Source organism: Cryptomeria japonica, chromosome 1 (genome assembly GCF_030272615.1).
Source record: "Cryptomeria japonica chromosome 1, Sugi_1.0, whole genome shotgun sequence".
NCBI classification, from domain to species: Eukaryota; Viridiplantae; Streptophyta; class Pinopsida; order Cupressales; family Cupressaceae; genus Cryptomeria; species Cryptomeria japonica.
In genome coordinates, this window is record NC_081405.1 from 182,503,492 (window position 1) to 182,523,179 (window position 19,688).

Below are 19,688 nucleotides of genomic sequence, written 5' to 3' on the forward strand. Positions count from 1 at the left end.
GATTATAATAATCGATAGACACTTCATGATATTAAAAGGAAAAAAGAAAGAAAGAGTAAGTATGACAAAATTTGTTTTAAAACTTCCTACGATAGACAATACGTTTTTCTTTTTCATGCAAATAAAAAATTTTATTGGTTTGAAGAGAAGAATTCTAAATATTACGTGAAGAGAAGAATTCTAAATCCTTTTTTTCCTTTTCCTTCTTTTTGTTATCTTTTTCTTTATTTGGTTTCTTTATGGAGTCATTCTTTAGGTTTTTGTCTTCTAGCTTTTAGGTGGTCTTCTTGGTTTTTGGTCTTTTCTTTTTTAGTATTTTTCTCCCTTGATCCTCATGTCCTCTTGATGAGGAGTAGGCAATAGATCGGAAGGAGGTTAACCTTAACCAGTCAACCACTAAGGCTCATTGACTCAACCGGTAATCTCTGTTTCCAAAGATACTTACACAACACCAAATCAAGAAATGGTTCAAATGACACCAAACAACACCTTGTAAAACCACAAGGATCCACTATGTCCACTTATAGACAACTAAGACTTTTCAAGTTCTTGTATGGCTACACACACCCTTGCATACAATGAGTGGGATACTACTAGGCTTAAGGATTTGAATGGCCCACTTGACCAATTCAATACAACAAACCTTGGAGAGGTGTTGTCACAACACCTGAACACAAATGAAATAAGATTTCATGGTTTAGGTCCACCAAAACATAAATATTGGCTCACTCGCCCACAAACCTGAACCGGTTGCTATTACGCCTCCTTTTGAGAGAATCAGGTGATAACTTGACACCCTAAGGATCTAGACAAAAACATTATGTTTTTGGATACCCTTTTGGGAGTTCTAAACAATATCTTAGTTTCTGGTAATGGATCAACTTGCAGATATTCCAACCGGTGTTGCACTAACAGACCTAATAGGGCTTTCAAACCTATTTGAGTGAACACCTTTCACAAAATGGTTTGGTTCTCCTAATGGGTGATCATCATTGACCATGAAATGTCATGTAAACCTCCAAAGTAATCTTCTACCACACTCAAACCCTTTTCTAGTTCTCTACCACTCAATTCTCATGTACTGCACTCATCAAACTGGTCTGTCGCATCAAGATGTCGGACCTAAGGTTAGTTCTCCATCCTCTTAATCCTGTTGTATCCTCTTTATGGATTTTGGTACTGACATATGATACAATGGCCTATCATCTCCTATAATGATAGAGTGTTCAGTTAAGGATTGATAGGCCAAAACCCATTATTGCAGTCAAACCCTAGGGGTTTAAGGGTTTTAGGCTACCCGATAGAGATTTGCTTGTAGATTGGGGCAGTGATCACTTCAACACTTCACACTGAAATAAAAACAGAGGTAAAACAATCTAGTTACAGGATGCATGCCATGAGTATTCTTACCAATCCAATTCAGTATGCAATCAACAAAAATTAGACGTTTTTTTCCAAGTTTCCAATAGTTCTTGATGCTTCCAATTCCTTTCCAAATTGACCAACACAACCAACATACATTCTTTAGTGTTTGGGGATTTTAAAGGTGTTTCCCAAATGACCACAACCTCCATCAACTATTTTTGAAACCAAACTAACCATTGGAGAATCATAACTTACAAAAGGTGCAAAATTGTCAAGACAACAAATTGACAATATGACAACTTTTGCATAATTCGACTAACTTAGACTCTAGACTGTCATAGTCCCCCAAAATGATTACATTTGAGTCTGAAACATAAAAAATGACTCAAATAGACTTTTGGTCACTTGATCCCTCAATTTAGACCATTGTGACCCTTGTTGACTCAAATTGCTCTACCAAACCCTAGATGACAATTTGACCCAAACATGGACAAACTTGTCACACTCTTAGGACATTAAATTACAAAAAGGACCCATAGGGTCTTATTAAATTGCTTCTAACTGTAGCGTCCTAAAATTGTGACACTTGCAATTTCGACTGCATTTCGGTCTTCACGATGGCGACGCAACACGCAACCTGAATGGAGACCCCAAAACTTGCTCACGACACTGAAAACTGCATTTTTCAAGCACCATTGGCCTGAACCTCCTTGCACCCCGCTGTCCCAGAGGTGGGACCAGAGCGCCCAGCGCCCTGGTCCCTCAGGACCAGGGCGCCCAGCGCCCTGGTCCCTGGGTCCTATTTTGGGCCCGGTTTCCTAAGTGATATCGGGTCTTTTTGATTGCAATTTGGAAATATACTTCCCTGGTCGGCCTAAGGTTGGGAAAATCAGTCTATCAGCCCTAATTGACAAGTATATAAACTACATTTTTTCTCTCTCATTGGGCATGAAGAGGATATGTGTACAAAGCGTGGAAACTATACTCAAACACTCAAGCATTCAAGCATTCCTTCAAGCAATTGATCATTTCAAGTCTCCATTCAAGGCTAAGTGTTGCATTCAAGTCAAGGATTCAACCATTGAAGAGGAGATCACTTACTACATGCTACTACAACATACAACATCTAAACCTTTGCACATAAGGATATAAACATCCTTAGAACAAGGTATTAGTACTTGTTTTACATTACAGTCATTTACATTTACAGCTCTTGCTCATTTCTTGGTTAATTCCAAAACCGAGGTTTGACCTAAAGGCAAACCCCTAATCCCTAACCCCCCAATCGTCTTCGCTTTTCTGTGTGTAGGTTGCAGGTACGTGGCTAAGATTGAAGATTTGGAATCCTTGTGCAGAGACGAACCGATCCCACTTCGTTTCGCGGATTTTTCGGAGGACCGTGGCGCCGGGCACCATCGTCCCGACAACTTTTTCTCAGATTTGTAGGACAGCGCCGTATCGACATTCTACTGCTAATTCCAGGTCCATAGCTTCATCCTATAACCTAAACTCAGTTTATAAGCGAATCTTTATGACTTTCTATGCATTCTTAGCTTAATTTCCTTAATCAACATTCTTTACAAAAGAGGGTAGCTTTGCTTACCAAACCCTTGAAATTCATTTAGCATCCAATCTTACATTGTGTGGGATTGAATCTTATGAGTTTCAACCCCTCTTTTGAATGTAAAGTCTTCCCCCTAAGTGAAAACCCATCGAATCCTAGCGAACCTCCCTTCTCTCTCCTCGGAGTTGGAAGAGGGGAGACCAACTAGGGTTCGACCGCGATTTTCCGCTTTACATTTTGGTGAACCCGACGTGAACATCCTTTCTGATTATTCATGATTAGATCTGAAAATTGATTCCTTGATTACATTTCCATGTTTGATCTTTTGCAAAATTTTAGAGGTAATTGCATAAAAACCCTAAATTTTCTTTTTGAACATTGAACTTGCGAAATGTTTAATTATTAATGCTTGCTTCAGATCTTCTTTTCTATTATAAATTATCAATTCATATCTGTACTTTAATTTTGAAAATTAAGTGGTTAAATGTCAAAACCCTAATTTTTGAAACCCTCTTAATTCAACCTTTGTTTGACAATTTGACCGATCAAAACATCTCCAAGTCAGCTGTAACTTTGGATTTTGTAATAAAATCACAATATCTTTCATCCCTGAAAATTTGGAAAGAAGTTGCGAGGACCGTGTTGCACTCCGAGCGCCATCGTCCCCGACATTTTTTCCAAAATTTCGGGAGCGAGATCTTGCTGTATTTTCTTGCTAAAATCCAGAATTTTGGCTAATTTTGTCAATTATAACACTTTCAAAATTACAGTCAAAGTTGGTCTTGTGATTGCTTGGTCTAGGGCTCCTAATCATTCAAAAATTGTGGAAATTGAAATTTTGTGTCAAAATTGTGTTCTTACTATTCTAAATCTGAAAATTGTGTTTGCATTCATTCAAAATTTCAGTGCTTTATTCAAATTCTTGCAATTTGTGACTTTTGAAATTAAGTGCTTAATTACAACAACCTTGATTTCCGCTTTCAAAATTGAATTTTGCGTGAAATTGAATCAATTTTTAAATTTCAAAACTTGCACTGCTTTTGACATTCCCTCTAAAATCATAAAATTCAAAATTTCAGTTTTCCTCTCTTTTTCAAAATTCAAAATTTTGCATTTTTCGACAATCTTGATAGGGTTCAATTTTGAGATTGCAACTTTAATTTGGCCTATCTACAGATCGTAATATCACTCAATTTTTTCAGATTATCTCTAAAATCATCATACCTTTCATCCCTGCAAATTTCAAAAAAATTTGCAAGGACCGTGTTGCACTCCGAGCGCCACGGTCCCGAACATTTTTTTCGAAATTTCGGGAGACTGTCGTGATTACATTTAATAGCTTAAATCTGGAAGATTGGCTGGTTTTACTGAAAATTGCTACCTCTAAGATCAAAATCTTTTCTCTCTCTCTAGTGTATGAGTTTTACAACAATAAGCCCTACTTACACTATTCCCGTTAGACGAAGCCGTAGAATTAAGTCTGTCCGAGGTTTAACTACCGAGGAGATGGAACCTAATTTGAGCAGCCTTTTTAACGAGGACATGGGTAATTCCTCTAATCCTCCTAATGATGAAGAAGCTCCCCATGAAGTTTCTGTTGAACAACTTTCCAAATTGGATAACCAATTTGACGATTTTCACCAATGGATGTCTCATGAGTATCCCGATAGTCAAGCTCTTCCTTTAATTGAGGGTCTAAAACATATGCTTCAAAGTGATAAGAATGGAATTGATATTTTGCGTGGTATTTCACACATTGTGAATTTGAACGTGATGCCTATGAAGAGTTGTGCTGAATCTTTAGGTTATACACAACCTCCTACACAAGTCAATCATTCTATTCCGTTGACCACTCCTATTGCTAGTATACCTACCTTTACATCAAACATCATGGCTACCTCTATACAAGACATTCCTCCTGTGATTACCAGTCATGGGGGCAATCCTCCTTCTTCAATTAATCCTCTTCCTTCATTCAATCCAACTTCTTCATACATTCCTTCAATGAGTGTTCCTATTACATCTTCACAAATGAACATGATGCAAGGGGGCAATTCATTTAACCATTCCATTCCTCCTTGTAGTGTTCCTCCTATCCAATCATCCCCTATGGTTGACTATCATAGGGTCCCACCACCTTACTCTTTACCTTCTTTCAATAACATAACACCTCCATCTCAATCTAACACACCTAATATGAACTCTTCGACTGAAGCTACCATTAATAATCTTGCACAAACTGTCTCTTCTTTACAGCAACAAATTGCCTCTATGAATCAATCTAAGTTTAGTGTGCCCACATTTGATGTTGTGAGCCCACTTTCTCTTGATATTGTTCAAGCTATTCCTCCTAAACATGTTGAAATCCTGCATTTGGAGCTCTATAATGGTAAAGGAGATCCTCTAACACATGTTAAGACTTTTCAAACAATATGTACTGATTTTGCTTATGACCAAAGGTTGCTTGCGAAACTATTCACCAGAACATTAAGAGACAAAGCCCTACAATGGTATTGCTCATTGCCTTCTTATTCTATTACTTCTTTTGAACAACTTGCAAATGCTTTCATTCAACAATTTCAAAACAATATAAGTCCTAAAGTTACTTTGATTGATTTAATGCATTGTAAACAAGGTGTTAAAGAAAAAGTGACTGATTTCATTGGTAGATATAAGCATTTGTATGCTCAAATTTCTTTTCCAGTGCCTGATAATGATATTCAAAGAATCTTTATTTCTAATTTACAAAAAGATATTCGAGACAAACTTCTGTTTTCTGAGTTTACTTCTTTCCAACAGTTGTGTGCCACTCTTCACAATTATCAACTGACTGTGAGTCAAATGGAACAATCACATCCTATGACTCCGAGTGATAAGGGTGATAGCAGTCAACAACCATTTGGGAAGTTTAAACCGAACAGAGATTCCATCAAATTCAATGAAAACATCATCAACAACAATGTGAATGCAGCATCAGGTGTGCCTCCTATTTCTAAATTTTTCAGGAAAGAAAGAAAGTATACTCCTTTGAATGAATCATTGCATGATATTATGAATAAGTTATTGGGACAAAATGTGCTTACTCTTCCTCCTGTACGACAAATTGATCCTGCAAAGATTACTTCACCTTATTTTGATCACAAAGCCTTTTGTCATTTTCATCGTCAGCCTGGGCATGATACTGAAAAATGTTTTTCTTTAAAGGGTAAAATTCAAGATTTGATTGATAATAATACTATTTCTGTTTCTGGAGTGAATGATAAAGGCAACACATCTGTAGCTCCTCCTAACCAAAATCTTCAGATTTTTACTGATCCATTACCTTCTCATACCTCTCATACCTCTAATGCGATTGAGGCTAATGATTCCTCTTTCTCATCTGATGGTCTTGTGTCTATGACTCCGAATGTGATTAACTTTGTAGAGCAGCAAGAAATCCCTAAAGAACCTTCCATCACATTTGATTCCAGTGAAACCATTAGAGCACCTGATGGTTCTTTATACATAGTTGCAAAAATCAAAAATACACCTTACCGTGGAGTGCTTATTGATCCTTCGTGCATGGTTAATGTTATTACTGAAGAATTTCTTTTTACTTTGCAATTGAATCAAGTAATCTATGACAAAACAGATGTGATTGTGAAACTATTTGATGCATTTTCTTCTCCTGCAATTGGTTCTATTACATTGCCTATTGAAGTCCATAACAAATCCCTTGATGTGAACTTTGCTATTATTCCTTCTTCCGAACAATTTCGTGTGAAGCTTGGCTATCCTTGGCTATCTTCCATGAAAGCTATTGCTTCTCCTATTCATAAGTGTTTAAAATTTCCCCATAATGGTGAAGTTGTTACTGTCAATCATAGTCTCTTTAAACCAGCCGACCGAACCTCTAGTGTTCCTATTGATTACTTTTGGCCTAAACAATTCCAATCTCTTCCTCCGCGAAGTGATCATCTTTTTAAATCTTATCAAAAGTGGAAAACAGATATGATCCTATCTCTAAGTGAACCTAGAACACCTAAACTTGACATTCCTATCATTCTTGAGAAGGAAATTCTTCCTTTGAAAGATAAAACTAATGTCTTTCCTCAAGAAGATTCCCAACTCATCCCCATGGATGTGACTATGTCTATGCCGAATAAACCTTCTAAAAGTAGACCTATACCTCCTCGTCATGATGGACTTGGTCTTCTCCCTAAACCAAAAATTCCTCCTTTATATGGAGCAGTTCCTCCTCCTTCCTTTTATAGAGAGAAGAGACCTTCTTCTTCTCCTATTATCCAGCCTAAGAGACCACAACCTAAACACCCAAGTGATAAGGATGAGAACATTCTTCCTCCTCTATCTTCTACACTTCCTACTAAGACTAGACGTAATCGTTCTGCACGGGAATGCCGACGAAAGCGTCGTCTTAGAGCTCAAGCAGCTGCTTCTCAAACTTTGCAATCTCCAAAAACACCTTCAACAAGCATTATTCCATTTTCTCCTCAGCCGGATATTGAGCCTAAATCTCCTAAACATAAGATGCATGATGGTCTTGATCCTGTGCGAGTTAAAGATCCTATTTTTATAAATCTTGATGATGATATAGATAAAAATGTTATTCATGATGAAAATGTTACTCCTCTTGCTTCTGATAGCGAATATGAACTTGTTGATGTTGATAACCATTTATCTAATGAATTTTCAAAATCACTCATCCTCGCTCCTAGACAAGAACAACGTGGCTTGGAACATGAACATAGCCCTTGTTTGGATCTTGTGATAGCTCCATCTGCTGTGTTGGATGTTCCTCCTCTAGCGTGTTCCCTGCCTTCCCGAAACATTGATCAACAAGATCGGGGGGTAGATGACATGCTAGACTAGTTACATTAGCATGGCAGATTCTCTCCCCCTCTCTTTTGTTACTTCTTCTATATGTTATTCTCATTCTTCTATTTGTCGTCCTTAGTGTTGTCTACTTGAGGACGATGCAAAGCATTGAGATCTCTTTTGGTCTCTCTCATGTTGACTCAAAAGACACATGTGTTCCCTTCTTCTAGGTGACCTTCCTTGATTGGGGAATGAAGAACAATTATGCATACATACATATGATATATACATGACCTATCATACAGCATACTGACTCCGAGGAAAGCGAAGTCACCTCGTGCTTTGTGTTTGTGTTTCTTATCCTTAGGTTTATCTCATACTTGGGGGCTAAATCTCTGCGATAACGTGCTCCTTTCCTTTCTCATTTCTTATGTGTATCACTACGTTAAAACAATCACCCCCGTTGAGGCGTGTGCGATCGCTTTAACGTAGGGGGGCATACACCCTGTCTATCCTTTCAAAGATACTTGAAAATTTCTTGGCAAACTTAGCTTTGTCTTGAAAATTTTTGGTATTTCTTTTGCATGACTCATAGTGAGGGAACCTTACTACTGACAGTCATGGTTCTCCCTCGTGATCTTCCCTTTAACTTTGTCAATCGAAATCGTAAGATCCTTAGTCCATTGGGGGCTCGGTGTGTCTTGCCTCCTTGACATGGTGAAAGTCTTTCAATGTTGTTTCCTTGTACTTTACCGGAAGTATGAGCATACATACTCCCGCTAAAGTGGGGGCTAAATGTAGCGTCCTAAAATTGCGACACTTGCAATTTCGACTGCATTTTGGTCTTCACGATGGCGACGCAACACGCAACCTGAATGGAGACCCCAAAACTTGCTCACGACACTGAAAACTGCATTTTTCAAGCACCATTGGCCTGAACCTCCTTGCACCCCGCTGTCCCGGAGGTGGGACCAGAGCGCCCAGCGCGCCCAGCGCCCTGGTCCCTGGGTCCTATTTTGGGCCCGGTTTCCTAAGTGATATCGGGTCTTTTTTATTGCAATTTGGAAATATACTTCCCTGGTCGGCCTAAGGTCGGGAAAATCAGTCTATCAGCCCTAATTGACAAGTATATAAACTACATTTTTTCTCTCTCATTGGGCATGAAGAGGATATGTGTACAAAGCGTGGAAACTATACTCAAACACTCAAGCATTCAAGCATTCCTTCAAGCAATTGATCATTTCAAGTCTCCATTCAAGGCTAAGTGTTGCATTCAAGTCAAGGATTCAACCATTGAAGAGGATATCACTTACTACATGCTACTACAACATACAACATCTAAACCTTTGCACATAAGGATATAAACATCCTTAGAACAAGGTATTAGTACTTGTTTTACATTACAGTCATTTACATTTACAGCTCTTGCTCATTTCTTGGTTAATTCCAAAATCGGGGTTTGACCTAAAGGCAAACCCCTAATCCCTAACCCCCCAATCGTCTTCGCTTTTCTGTGTGTAGGTTGCAGGTACGTGGCTGAGATTGAAGATTTGGAATCCTTGTGCAGAGACGAACCGATCCCACTTCGTTTCGCGGATTTTTCGGAGGACCGTGGCGCCGGGCGCCATCGTCCTGACAACTTTTTCTCAAATTTGTAGGACAGCGCCGTATCAACATTCTACTGCTAATTCCAGGTCCGTAGCTTCATCCTATAACCTAAACTCAGTTTATAAGCGAATCTTTATGACTTTCTATGCATTCTTAGCTTAATTTCCTTAATCAACATTCTTTACAAAAGAGGGTAGCTTTGCTTTCCAAACCCTTGAAATTCATTTAGCATCCAATCTTACATTGTGTGGGATTGAATCTTATGAGTTTCAACCCCTCTTTTGAATGTAAAGTCTTCCCCCTAAGTGAAAACCCATCGAATCCTAGCGAACCTCCCTTCTCTCTCCTCGGAGTTGGAAGAGGGGAGACCAACTAGGGTTCGACCGCGATTTTCCGCTTTACACTAACTAATAGAAAATCATCTTGTTCCTGGCTCATGCCTTCATAGGTAGGTGCTCCTACACCATACTCCCCGAGTGAAATTTGTCTGAAGTCCTCTTAGAGACTAACTACTGCAAATCACCATCCTACTTCTTGATATCCTCCTCTAGCATCTAGGTAGCTTCTAAGTCAAGAAGGCTCTGCTATTTAAGTAAGTGTTTGAAATAGGTCTTGTTCCTTGTTTTCTTGGCTTCCCTACTGTCCAAAATGCACTCCTTTTTAGGCATCTCCTTAGGTGGTAAGTGGTTTATCCATTCTGCACTTTCCTAAACAAATTCACCTACACATTCTCCTGCAGTAGGACTCCTATACAGTATTAGATTAGAAACATTAAATATAGGTGAAATAGAAATATCATCAGGGAGTTCAATTTTATAAGCATTAGGACCATATTTAGCCAGAATTTTACAAGGTCCAATTCTTCTCATCATCAACTTGATATGGCTGCCCTTGGGCAACCTGTCCTTGCTAAGATGAACCATTACCATGTCACCCACTTGATATTGCACATCTCTCCTTCTCTGATCCACTCTTGCTTTAACCTTTTAACTGTTCTATTGTAGGGTATCTCTGACTTGGTTATACACCTCTTTCATAGCCCTTGCAAATTCATCAGTATGTCCACTCCTTTTATCCAACCCTTGGACATCTCTCAATTCAAAGACTCCTCTTGGATGACAACCATATATAATCTCAAAAGGACTCAGACCTGTACTCCTATTTATTGAATCATTATAGGCATACTCTGAATGAGGTATCACCACATCCCAACTACTTCCATGATCCTTTGTCAAACATCTAAGAAGATTTCCCAATGACCTATTTGATGATATGATGAATCAATACAGATCCAAACAACTACTGAGAGTGGGGGGGTGAATTAGTAGATAGAAAACTGACTAAAATTTCACCTAACTCAAAATCCAACTCACAAATCAATCACTGAACTTAACTGGTTCAAACATAGAGTAATAAACTACAACTACACTATCAAGTTAACCGGTTTACTGGCATAACAAAATAATAGTGTAATAGCTCTCAAATTTCCAAACCATTTAACCAAAACATCAAACCACTTTACTAACAATATTAAAAGCACATTTCAGATTATTGTCAATCATCATAACATAACTAAGTAGATTTATCAATTAAGAAAATTAACCATATCAAAACATAACCACAAAAACCATTCACCACTTGACACAATGATTTTTGACATGGAAACCCAAATGGGAAAAACCATGATGGGAATGAATAGCCACAAGTATTCTGCACTCTTCTAAAGTTCGCCCTATTAGGAGCCAAGCCTGTTAAAGCTTTACAAACTGTCTTGTTAGGAGCAGATCCTGTTAGGGACCACTCAGTTAAGAGATTGACTATAATGCCCTGTTAGAAGAAATAGTCTATTAGGAGTAACCTCAATAGAGGATTTGAAATCCAAGCTAATGGATCACTTGGTTAGAGGATTTAGATAGCACTAAGCTTGTTAAAGCTTACCCGATTAAGGGATTTAACTATTGTAATTGTTAGAGAACAACAAGGTTTTGTTGATCTAGTAAATAGAACTACTCTACTTGATTAGATCTTATTCATGCTCCTATATGCCTTCACACATACTGCAGATACTCCTTCTAGTTCAAAAATCAATCACACTTGCATTTAACCAAAATTTCCAACACTACAACAAAACATCTTATCGACCTTATAAGAAAAACAATAGGTCGATAACACATCACAAACCTAAGATCTCATAGAGATTACAAACAAATCAGTTCAAACATGACTGTTGGATTACATAGAAATCATTGCACATTATACAAGACAACCTAGACTGCTCCTTGATCACCGCTTCATCGAATCCTATAACTCATCACGCAGTTTCCTCTTCATGCTATGCGTTTGCTCATTCCCAAGATAAAACTGTTATTTCTAAGCACCAAAATCAAACTCATCACATGCATCATGCATATGTGGCATAATCATCACTGATCACCATTTGATCATAAATCAACACAACTGATTCACCAAGCTCCATTGGTTAGGGTTTGGTACATCAATTGATAGGGTTAATAGTTGATCTCACTGCTTATAAAGTAATATTGGTTCCCTTCACTGACTCAACTACCGATTGCATTACAACCTCTATTACCTGTTGCAATTGACATGAATGACAATACAATATTTCATCAATGCAATCAACATGCATATGCCAACAATCTCCCCCTTTGGCATTAATGATAATACAAATATCAATACACTTTGACTGTGATGATTGTGAGGAATCCTAGTTTACATTTTACCATGTACTCTCCTTCAACTGAGTCTTCATGTCTTCAATTGGTAACTAGCTGCAGTTATTCTCTCTATCAATCATGCATTTCTTCTCCCCCATAATCATACAATTCTTATCCCCCTTTGACAATAATGCCAAAGTGAAAGTAAAAAATGTAGTGTCATACTTCATTGTTCTGCAAAAAGCTGCTCCCCCTATGGAGGAGCTCCACTTTACACCAATCCTACTTCAAAATCATTTAATTAGCTTTAGGCCTGATGTCGTCCACATCTGCTCAATTAACCTCATGTAGGGGCACAACCCTATCTAACCTCTAAGATACTCAAAAGTAGTCTTAGGTAGAGGTTTAGTAAAGATATCCGCTTTCTATTCATTAGTGGATACATGCTCCAATAATACATTTTTACTCTGCACTCTACCTCAAGAAATGATATTTCAGCTCAATATGCTTGGTTCTAGCATGCAACACCAAGTTCTTTAATATATTTATTGCACTGGTGTTATCACATAAAATCTTTACTGGTTCTGTGGTATTCAACTTGAATCCTTCTAGAATTTGTTTCATCCAGATTGTCTGGGTGCAATTCATATACACTACAACATATTCAGCTTCTGTAGTAGACGGTGATATATAGCTTTGCTTCTTGCTGCTCCAAGATACAAGCCTTCCTCCAAGAAAGAATGCACCTCTGGTTGTGCTCTTCATGTCATCAACATTTCCTTCCCAGTCTACATCTATATATACTTTCAAATCAAAGTTACCTGCATATGGATACCATAATCAATAATCCATAATCAATAGTACCTTTCAAATATCTGAATATCCTTTTAGTTGCAATCACGTGTGTCTCCTTTGGGTTTTTCTGAAATATGGCAACTAATCCAACTGCATGAGAAATATTTGGTCTGCTGTGAACAACATAATGCAATTTCCCTATCATAGATGTGTACTCCTTTTCATCAATGGATGTGGCATCATCCTCCTTAGACAGTTTACAGCCTGTAACCATTTGTGTCCCAACTGGTTTACAGTCTCCCATTCCAAATTTCTTCAATACCTCTTTCACATATTTGGACTGTGTGATAAAAATACCACTCTTCATCTATTTATTTTGCAAACCTATTTAGAGTTTTATCTCTCCAACCAAAGACATCTCAAATTCACTTTTCATATCATTTGCAAAGTCATCACTCATGTCATCATTGCCTCCAAAAATGATATCATCCATAAACACTTCACTAACCAGTATCTTATCTCCTCCAGTCTTGAGATATATATTGTTTTCTTCACTGGTTCTCTAAAAACCTATCTTCATCAAGTGTGAAAGTAGTCTTTCATACCATGCTATTGGTGCTTGCTTCAAACCATATAGTGCCTTCTGTAGTTTACATACCATATCCTTTGCATTAGTTAGAAAATAACCATCTGATTGTTTAATGTATACTTCATATTCAAGTATTCCATTTAGAAATGTTGACTTCACATCCATCTAATATAATTTAAATCCCCTATATGCTGCAAATTCAAGTAGAGTCCTAACACCTTCCAATCTAGCAACTACTGCAAATTTTTCACCATATTCTTCTCCTTCTTCTTGTGCATAACTTGCATACCAATCTGGCTTTGTTTCTGACTACTAATCCATCTTCATTCAGTTGATTTCTAAAGATCCATTTGTTACCAATTACATTTTTATTCACTGGTCTGGGTACTAGGGTCCATGTATTGTTCTTCTCAATCTGGTCAAGCTCCTCTTCCATAGCTTTGATCCACTAATCATCTCAAAAGGCTTCCTTCGTTGTTCTAGGCTCAATAGTGGAGATCATACAAGAATTCTCTCTAATTCTTCTTCTGGTTAACACACTAGCATCTTTATCTCCAATAATCTTGTCAGGATTATGATTGAGTCTTACATACCTTGGAATAAAATGATCATTATCTTCAGGTTCTTATTCCTCACTATCTTCATCTTTTGTGGAATCTACCTGTTCTAGTTGAACTCGTACTGCAATAGCATTCATCTCATGAACTTTTGGCTTCACCGGTTCTGGTTCTAAAATCAGAATGTAAGGTTCATCTTCCTTCTTCTCCACACTGGTTTCTCCTGAAAATTTAGGACAATCATCCACTCGGACATCAACACTTTTAATAATTCTCTTTGTCTAGTTGTTGTAACATTTGTAGGCTTTACTCTTGCTGGAGTAACTAAGAAATATGCCTTCATCACTCTTAGCATCAAACTTACCAACATAGTCAGCTCTCTTGATAAAACGATTACTACCAAAAACCTTAAAGTAATTGACATTAGGTGAACTACCATAGCAGTATTCATAAGGATTTTTATCCTTGCCTCATTTAACCAATATCTGGTTCATAGTGTAGAGAGTTGTATTGTCAGCTTCTCTACAAAAAGTCTTAGCTACACCTCCTTGTATTAGCATCCTTCTAGCTGCTTCAACAACTGACTGGTTGTTCCTCTTTACAATACCATTCTATTTTGGTGTCCTAGGTGCAGAAAGTTGCTTCTTAATTCCATTGTCTTCATAATATCTAGTGAATTCCTCTTAAGTAAATTCACCTCCTTGATCAGTTCTTGAACAGTTTATCTTCTCACCACTTTCCTTTTTAGCTAAGGCCCTGAGTGCCTTAAACTTACTAAAGGCTTTTGTTTTGTCCTTCAAGAATGTGACCGACATGATTCTTGAGCAATGATCAGTGAAAATCATAAAATATCTATCACCTTGTATACTTCTAGTCCTTATTGGTCCACAGAGGTCTGTATGAACCAAATCTACCAAATGTTCTATTGAGAAAGATTTGCTTTTAAAAGTTGAGGATATCATCATTCCTAACTGACACTCCTTATAGAGAGAATTCACCGGTTTGTCCAACTGAGGCAAACCTCTTACTGACTTGGACTTACTGACTTTGACAATGTTATCAAAATTTATATGACAAAATCTTTGATGCCAAAGCCTACTATCATCTACTTTAGCAATTAAACAACTATTGACTTTAAGATTAAGGAGAAAGAGGTTACCTTTTGTCTGCTTGCTAGTTGCAATCAATTCATCTTTGCTTCCATTGATTTTGTGCATTCCATTCTTGAATTCTAATAGATAACATCTACCATTGAGTTGAGATACACTCAAAAGATTGTTCTTTAATCCTTCAACCCAATAGACATCATCTGCACTTCTCTTTCTATTAAGAGAAATGGCTCCCTCTCCTTTTACCATGCAAGGTGAGTCATTTCCAAATCTCACAACTCCTCCATCAAATTCCTTCAAAGTAATAAATTTACTTCTTTCATTGGTCATGTGGTGTGAACAACCACTGTCTATAATCCAATAATCAGAACTATCCATACGAGAAACTAATTCTTTCTGATTAGATGTCTCCTCTTCAATGGAAACAAAGTTAATGTCTTCATTTTCATCTCCCTTAGATTCCTCCTCAGTGATTACACCATCAAATGTAATGAGGCAATCTCTTTTGCCTTTTCCCTTGTACTTCTTGTACCTCTCCTGCTTATGCTCATTGTCTCCATTAGGATAGTTAGTCGCAATATGTCCAATATTATTACATGCAAAACACTTCAAAGGTAATTTACCTTTGTACTTACCGATACCTCTGGGTAATGACTTGTCCAACAATGCTTCAAGCTCAATCAGACTGTCCTCATCATCAACTTCTCTGCTAGATCTGGACTCATAACTGTGACTCACTTCTCTTCTTTTCCTCATAGGTGGATTAAGAATTGAAGCTCTAAATGCAGATTCGGATTTCTGAGTACTACCATCATAACCATTTAATTCAAATGCTTTAAGTTTACCAATGATGGAGTCAAGAGTTACCTTTGTTTTATCAATAAACTTTAGTTCCTGAATGGCTACAACTCGGATAGCATAGACTGGTAGAAGGGTTATCAACACCTTACTAACCACTATGGTATCCTCTACTTTACCACCAGCACTTTAAATCTCACCAACTATCTCCTTGATCCTTTGACCATACTGTTGAATATTCCCACCTTCAGCTATCCACATATCATCAAATTTACCTCTTAGACTCTCTTCTTTGGCAATATTCACATGCTCATCACCGCTATAGATATCCTCAACTTTCTTCCACACATCATAAGCAGTCTCCAAACCATGGACATCAACATACTCTAAATTAGACAAGGAATTGATAATAGCCTCCAATGCTTGATTATTCTCTTGTTGCTTCTTCTTTTGATCATCAGACATAATCCCACTAGGCAAGGTATATTCGGTAACAACATGTTCCCAGTATTTACTTCCTAGACTCTTGATATAGATCTTCATCCTATCACTCCATATTCTATAGTTTTCCCTATTGAACTTCAAACCTTCTTTCTTCATCATGTTCTCATAGATATTTACTTCAAGTTGTTAGGCTTAGACACTAGAGGACCTAAAATTTTCTAATACCAATTGATGATATGATGAATTAATAAGGATCCAGAAAACTACTAAGAGGTGGGGGGAACGGGGGGTAAATTAGTAGATAGAAAACTGACTAAACTTTCACCTAACTCAAAACCCAAATCACAAATCAATCACTGAACTTAATTGGTTCAAACACTAAGTAATAAACTGCAACTACACTTTGAAGTTAACCAATTTTTTGGCATAAGAAAATAACAGTGTAACAACTACGAAATTTCCAAACCATTTTACCAAAACATCAAACCACTTTACTAACAATAGTAAAAGCACATTTCAGATTACTGTCGGTCATCATAACATAACTAAGTGGATTTATCAGTTAAGAAAATTAACCATATCAAAACATAACCCCAAAAAACCATTCACCACTTGACACAATAATTTTTGGCGTGGAAACCCAAATGAGAAAAACCATGGTGGGGATGAATACCCACATGTATTCTGAACTCTTCTGAATTTTTCCTTGTTAGGAGCCAAGCTTGTTAAAGCATTACAAAATGTACTATTAGGAGCAGATCCTATTAGGGACCACCCAGTTAAGGGATTGACTATAATTCCCTGTTAGAAGCAATACTCTATTAGGAGTAACCTCGATAGAGGATTTGAAATCCAAGCTAATGGATCACTTGGTTAGAGGATTTAGATAGAACTAAGCTTGTTCAATCTTACCAGTTTAAGGGATTTAACTGTTGTAATTATTAAAGAACAACAGGGTTTTGTTGATTTGGTAAATAGCACTACTCTTCTTGATCAAATCCTATTCATGATCCTATCCACCCTCGCACATACTGTAGATGCTCCTTCTGGTTCAAAAATCAATCAAACTTACACTTAACTAAAATTTCCAACACTACAACAAAGCAACTTATCGACCTTATAAGGAAAACAGCAGGTTGGTAACACATCACAAACCTAAGATCTCATAGAAATTACAAACAAATTGGTTCAAACATGACCATTTGATTACATAAATAATTGCACATTTTACAAGACAACCTCGACCACTCCTTGATCACCGCTTCATTGAATTCTGTAACTCATCACGCAGTTTTCTCTTCATACTATGCACTCTCTCATTCCCAAGATAAAACCATTATCTCTACAGGCCAAAAACCACTTGAAACTCATCGCATGCATCATGCATACGTGGCATAATCATCACCGATCATCGTTTGATCATAAATCAACACAATCGATTCATCAAGCTCCATCGGTTAGGGTTTGTCACATCAACAGATAGGGTTACTAGTTGATCTCATTGCTTCTAAAGTAATATCGATTCCCTTGACTGACTCAACTATCGGTTTCATTACAATTTCCATTACTAGTTACAATTGACATCAATGATAACACAATAGTTCATCAATGCAATCAACATACATATGCCAACACTATTCACAACTTTAGTTTGGCCATTGGTCTGAGGGTGATAGGGTGAGCTAAAAGACAAATATGTACCCAACCTCTTCCACAAGGTTCTCCAAAAATGACCTACAAACTTATTGTCCTGGTTAGATATAATATACAAAGGCAACCCATGGATTCTAACAATTTATTTGAAAACAAATCCAGCAATATAGCTAGCATCATTTGTGGTTTTACAAGGAATAGAGTGAGTCATCTTACTGAACCTATTTACCACAACAAACACACTCTCATGACTTGTGTTTTTTATACTCAAGCTTTCCCATGGTCTACTCAGTATAGGGAAAGGTTGGTACAACCCTACATTGGTTGAGACCCCCTTTTCTCTCTCACACACAATACAACTCTCCATAAACTTTTTGATATTAGTTTGCATCTTCGGCCAAAAGTAAAATCTCCTAACTAGGTCCAAAGTCTTATTTACCCCAAAGTGACCTCCTAAGCCACCGATATGTTTCTCCTTTACTACATTATCCCTCATTGAACATCTATGGATACAAAAGACCATCCTACAAGGTATAGTCAAAAAATTCTCCATCAAAAGCATTTGCAAACTCGCAACATACCTTGTATATTTCCTTGAAATCTTTATCCTCTTGATATTATCCTTTGAGTGCTTCAACACCATACTCTACAACTAGACTTCTTCCACTGTCAACAGCCTCCTACTTAGAGCATCTACAACCTTATTGGCTACCCCTTTCTTATGCTTGATGAGGAAGGTATATGCTTCAAGACTATCAACCCATTTCATATGTCTCTGACTGATTTTGTCTTGTCCATTCAAAAAACTAAGAGCTTGATTGTCATTATACACAATAAACTCCTTAGGAAGCAAGTAATGCCTCCACTTTTTTAGAGCTTGTACCATAGAGTACAACTCTAAATCATATGAGGAATACTTCCTCTTTTCTTCATTTAGTTTTTTACTAAAAAGGGCCACCAGTCTCCCCTCTTGACTCAATACTGCACCTATAGCCAAACCACTTGCATCACATTCAATGGTGAAAACCTTACTAAAATATAACAATACTAGGACTGGGTACCTGGCAACTTTCTGTTTTAAACACTCAAAACTCTTATTTACTTCTTTGGTCAACACAAGCTTCACCTTACCACCACCCTTCATGGTTTCTAACATAGGTGCACAAATATCACTGTAATTTCTAATAAATTTCTGATAAAATGTTGCCAAACCATGAAAACTTATTACCTCTCTGGTTGTCTTAGGTGCAGGCCAATTAAGAATAGCCTCTACCTTGGAAGAATCCATCTTCAAATCACATTTAGAGATGACAAAGCCTAAGTACACCAACTCCTGCTTCTTGAAGTCACGCTTTTGTAAATTTATAATCAACTTCTGCTCCTGCAGTTGCTTCAAGACTATCTCCAAGTGTTTCAAGTGCTCCTCCTTGCTCTTTATTAACACCAATATTTCATCAAGGTAGACTACCACAAATTTTCCTATAAACTCTTGAAACACTTAATTCATTAGTCTCGTAAAGGTGCTAGGGGAATTTGAAAGACCAAAAGGCATCACAAGCCACTCATACAAACCTTCATTGGTTTTAAATGCAGTCTTCTATTCATCCCCCTCTCTTAGCCTTATTTGATGGTACCCACTCTTGAGTTCAATTTTAAAGAAGTACGTTGATCCCCCTAAATAATCCATTAGTTCCTCTATCCTTGGAATAGGAAACC